Source organism: Chiloscyllium plagiosum, chromosome 19 (genome assembly GCF_004010195.1).
Source record: "Chiloscyllium plagiosum isolate BGI_BamShark_2017 chromosome 19, ASM401019v2, whole genome shotgun sequence".
Classification (NCBI taxonomy): Eukaryota; Metazoa; Chordata; class Chondrichthyes; order Orectolobiformes; family Hemiscylliidae; genus Chiloscyllium; species Chiloscyllium plagiosum.
In genome coordinates, this window is record NC_057728.1 from 12,458,275 (window position 1) to 12,464,424 (window position 6,150).

Genomic DNA, 6,150 nt, shown 5'->3' on the forward strand with positions numbered 1-6,150 from the left:
GTCCAAGGATTCCTTAGCCTTTTCTGGTGGTCCAAAGTTATATACGGATCCTTCATGGTTAAAGCGTAACATCGCTGGGTAGCGTAAGGAGTACTGTACATTTAAGTTCCTTAAACGCTTCTTCGCCTCGTCGAATGCCTTCCTCTTTCGAACCAGAGCCGGGGAAAAGTCCTGAAATAGCATGATCTTGGATCCTTTGTAGATCATAGCTTGGGGGTCTTTTCCGAAATTTCTAGAGGCTTCTAGGAGTATCTGCCTCTCCCTATAGCTCTGCAGCCGGAACAGGACCGGGCGTGGGCGCTGGATCGAGCCGGGCCCCCGTATTGCTACCCGGTAGGCCCATTCCACCCTTACCTGGCCTGATCCAGCTTGCAGATTTAAAATTTGTGGCAGCCACTGCTCCAGGAATGCTGTAAGCTGGCCTTCCTCTTCCTGTTCGGGAAGGCCCAGCAAACGAATATTTTCTCGACGACCTCGATGATCGAGGTCGTCAATATGATTTTCCAAGGTCCGGACTCGCTGCTCGAGAGTCCGGACCTGATCCACGGCCGATTGAGCGGTTCTCCGAGGTCGCGGCCTTTAGCTCCGCCCCTCCGACTCAGCGTTGAATTTCTTCAATTTCACGGTCGTGCTTCTGCAGCGCGGCCGAGAGCGACTCCCAACGATTCCTGGATTCGACGATAAAGGCATCGATCTTCGAGTCAAGCTTGGAAAGCATTTCTGCAAGACTTGCTACTGTAGGTAAGTCCCCCGGGGCGGCTGTGGACGCCTCTGCTGCAGCTGGAGAGTGTGGGGGAGGGGTTCCTGCTTGCTGAGAGCTGCGGGCTCCCTTCCCTTTAGTCATTTTAACTTAGGATAAAGTTGCTTAAATGTAATATTACACAACTAATTGAGTTACTAAACTATTATAAATGATTTATAAATAATTTGGTGAGCTTGGTAGGGGGTAGGTGACCCACTGTGCCCAAGTCTTGGGAGGAGCACTATAGACTCAGTCTTACTGGGTCGCCGCCATCTTGGATCCCCCCACCTTGAATCTTAATTGGTATACAGATAACAATAAGCCAGGTTTAGTATGTACATAGCATGTAAGCAGAGCTAACTTGATCTGGCCAAAGAACAAAGTAGTATTGGCAGTGTAGCCTGAACCTACACAACACAGCCAGCAGACGATCACCATTCAATGACATCTGGGACATATTTCAATCTTTCTTTAGGCTGAGAAACCTCTATCTGTGCAACAAATCTTTAAGCATCTCCTTTCTAGCAATTCTAACACTGACATCCAAGCTCTGAATCAGCTGAACCCACTAGTTGAAAACAAAAAATGGTGGAGATCACAATAAGTCAGACAGCATCCATGGAGAAAAAGCAAGTTAACTTTTGAGTCTAGATGACTGTTCTTCAGAGTCAGACCCACTGTGATCTCCAGCATTTTTTGTTTTCAGTTCAGATTCCAGCATCTGCAGTAATTTGCTCCAACATTGTGTTGAACCCATTAGTTGGTCTGCTGCCATTATGTTTAGTACAATTCTGCTTAAAGTCTTTTGGCAACAGATTCTAATTGAAGACATATGACCAGAACTTCAGTACTCCAATCTGTTGTGGTTTTTTCCTAAGTTAGATAACAACCTGTATGGCCATAGTGTTAGAATAGAGTAGCCTTTATTGTCATGTGCACTCAAATGAGTGCAGTGAAAAGTTTGTAATGTCATCTCTCAGCACCACCTTAGGTACAGATACTTTAAGTATTGTTACAGGATTGAAATAGTAAAAAAAAAAATTAGCATGGGAATACAGAGTTTAAAAAATTAAGAATGATAATAAAAAGTGACTACAAAGTACTCGAGTTGTAATCTTTTCCAACATGAGTCTGCGTTTGCCGGGCTTCAGAAAACAACTTGAGATATATAATTCTGATTACAGCATGAATTATGGGAATTACATGACAATCTGATAATTTCATTTGATATTAAATTAAATATAAATTGTTTCTATTAAAAAAGCTTTAAAGGGGGAAAAACTAGTCTTTTTGAAACTTAAAATATTTCAGTTAGCAAGCTCATTGCAAGTGAATCATTTCTGAGGACCCTGTGTTACATTCCACTGTGATTATGTAGTCCACTGTACAATATTCCATCAGTGGATTTCATGTAAATTAGATTATTGATTGACAAGTGAGTCAAATGCAAGAGGCAGACAAGTAGAGGCCAAAATCTAATCAGATGGTGAAACAGGCTTAACAGACTGAATAGTCTACTCCTGCTCCTATTCAAATGTTCTTCTGTCTGTGTATGTTCTCTTTAATGGTTCATCATCTCTATCTGTAGACTGTAGCCATCCTTTATAACATTCCACAAGCAGGGCACAAATTTTAAAGCAAAATCTATAGAAGTAGTGGAGGGGTTTAACTAATTACTTGTTGAAACGTATTTTCCTGTATTTATTATCTTCTGTACAGCTCAGCATTTTGATAGTCTATATTACAGGAATTCTTTTCAACGCAGTCCACTGATCAATAATAAATAGATTTCAAGTAGATTATCACCTTTAATTTGTGCTAGTTCACGCTATCACATATGTAGGTGAGGGATTAGTATGAGGGTATCATGATTTGGATGCCAACTTGCTTGATGAGATCAATATTTTGTCAAACTTTGTGCCCTTCTCTAAAATGAGTGTGAAGGGGTATCTCAAGGTTATGCTTCATTCATTCAATTACTTTAACTTAGTATTATATGTGTATATGTCAATACTTGGACAACTTCCTAATGTCCTGCCTAAGATGGCATCCTTACTTCTCTAGGCATGGAAAATCATAATAACTTTTATGTAAGTACCGTAATGTTTTTACCCGCTCAGTGTGAGCTTGAATTCAAATAAAGGAATCTACACAATTACACGCTGACATCAAACTAGAACAAAATACTGGATAAACTAGAAGATGACGACAAACAAGGTGTGAGTATTGAGATGTTCTCTGGAAAATTTATATACAATGTTTGATTTCAGGGCTCATGTAGCAGGCTACTTCAGTGATTGATGTGTCAGAGATATCTGGTCAATTTTGATTTGAACTGCTACTCTATTACAGTAATCCTAATTCACTACTTCAAATTTAAAACCACATAAATTTGTGATTACCAATAGTTTAATCTAATTCTGAATATTTTCCCCAGATAAGTTTGGAAGGATGAAGTCTATAATTTTATTTTGAATATTTTTTCCATAATTCAAGTGAGCACAGTACAAAATTTCATATGCTAATATTTCATGCTCTCTAAAATGCAAAAAGGCTATTTGCATCCAGACAAATTTCTTTCATACCCTCCAGAATTGCAGAAATGGAGTAAAGTTCCATGGAATAATTACCTTTGAACTTGGATGCATGCATTGGAGAGCACACAAGATACTTGTTGCATTCTCTGAGCACTTGTTCATCCCTGATTCCTCATCAAAGAAGATGGACAGCACACTGATGGTTGGCATGCCATGAGTGTTGAAGGAGGCAGTGAACTAGAATATCTCACATGTACAAATGCAAATAGATGACAATCCCATCTCAACATAAAGATAAGGAAAAAGGGACCACAATTGATTTTTGGGCCACAATCGATTTCAGCAAAGAATTTATTTCCATAATTTTGCTGGCAAATAGAATACATAAGAGTATGTCCATGCACTGGTATTGTACAAAAAGACGAGACACAGAAGTTACAGCAGAGGAAGAGCAAGTTAACAAAAACTACAGCAATGTTAGTAGAGTTGTAGAGATGTACAGTACGGAAACAGACCCTCGGTTCAATCGTCCATGCCAACTTGATATCCTAACTGAATCTAGTCCTATTTGCCAGCACCCAGCCCATATCACTCTAAACCCTTCCTATTCATATACCCATCCAGATGCCTTTTAAATGTTGTAATTGTAGCAGCCTCCACCACTTCCTGTGGCAGCTCATTGCATATACGTACCACCCTCTGCGTGAAAACGTTGCCTCTCAGGTGTCTCTTATATCTTTCCCCTCACACTGTAAACCTATGCTCTCTAGTTCTGGACTCCTCCACCCCAGGGAAGAGACTTTGTTTATTTATGCCCCTCATGATTTTATAAACCTGTATAAAGTCACCCCTCAGACTCTGATGCTCCAAGGAAAACAACCCTAGCCTATTCAACCTCTAGCTCAAATCTTCCAACCCTGGCAACATCCTTAAATCTTTTCTGAATGAACCCTTTCAAATTTCACAACATTCTTCTGATAGGAAGGAGACCAGAATTGCACACAATATTCCAAAAGTGGCCTAACCAATGTTCTGTACAGCCGCAAATGAGAACGACTAAGGATACCTCACTGAAGTCAAAGTTATAAAGGATTCAGTTCATTACTTTTAGAAGGGTTCAATCAGTCCTGAGTCCATTTTGAAAATTAGGTTAAGGTAATCAGCAAGTCAGATAAGGTTTGTTGAAGTGAAAGAAGAACTGATTTTGAGAGCATAAAGGGAGCAGCTTGATTTTCTCCTGGAGCAGTAGAGAAAAGTTTGGGGGATAAAAGCATATTTTTATGTAATTGTTTATGCTAATGTTGTCATACAGACTAATTTGTCAACTGTCCAATACTGTAAGGAAAGGAAAGTAATGAAAGTAATATAACTAATTCCTTTCTCTCAAAATACTGGTAATTTTAAGGGAATAAGAATGGAGGTTGAGAAAATAAGTTGTGGTTATCAGCAAATGAATACAAACAGCAGTGAAAAATACTTAAAACACTGATTAATCCTGGATTAATATAACTCGTTAACATACAAGAATAAATTGTTCAGTAATGGCAAAAGAATAAAGAAAAAAATGTAAAATTAAAACTAACGATAATAGTAGATATTAAGTATCAAGACCAGAAAGGAAAAAATATAGTACACAATGGAAACATGTTTTGAAAGAACACAAAGCAATTAGTAAGCAAAGATAAACTACAAAGTTAAGCTATCAAGGCACATCATAAAACATAGTATTTGACAGTCATCAATAACTATAAAAGTAACCAATTAATAATTCATGCACTCAGGCAGTGGCAAAGACATGGCAACAAGTAATTAATCCAGATACTTACCAGGAAAAACTAACATGATGGACATAACATTAGAAGAAGATATCAGAAAGAATTCAAAGATAATTAAGAATGGTAGAAGACCATTGACATGAAAAGCAATCAATTATACATTCTCAAAATTAAGGAAGAGATAAGAGGCTCTGTTACTTATAAAAAGACCTTATAAAAATAGTGCCAGAAGATTGGCGGACAGCTAATTCTGGGAGAAACAACTAGTCCATGGAATTTTTGACCCATTGATTTAATGTGGATGATGGCAAAGATGTACTAGAAAAAACATTTAGGAACTGAAAGTGTAATAAATACTCAACCTGGGATTCAAAAGGGGAATTTTATAGTTAACTAACCTTACTGAATTGTTTGACAAAGTAACAGAAAAATCAGATAAGGATAAATTAGTAGATGGAATGTATCAGGGTTTTCAAAAAGGCTGTCATTAAGTTAAACTTAGAAGAATGCAATGTATTAGATTGTCCAAAATCTGATTTAAAGGTACTCACATTGGCAAATGGTGGAAAGTGAACTTTCACCAGTTCAGGTTGGTTCTGTATGTTCACCATTGACTACTTGTCACAAGAATTGAAAATGCGCAGAAGACACTAGATTGGGTATGTAGTTAATATAGAGAAGGACAAATACAGGACAAATAAACTTTCAGAGTGGACATGGTGTTGGCAAATTAACATCAAATTGGATAATATCAACAGAAAATACTGAGAGTATTCAGGTCAGGCAGCATTTGTGGAAAAAGAAACAATTCCATTTAAGATCACATCGTCATGAAATGCCATCAACCTGGAATATTCATTCTCTCCATAGTTCCTGCCTGACCTTGAGTATTTACAACATTTTCTACTGTTATTTTTAATCTAAAGCATCTGTTATATTTTGCTTTTGTACAAAGTGTATCTGTTCCCAATCATAAAAGAATGGCGACTGTTGACCACACATGCACAGGTGACCCCAAGATGTTTTCTGCTGTGAAAACCCCCATATTTCCAGTATATATGGATGATATCACGATGCATTGTGTAATGGCAATGGA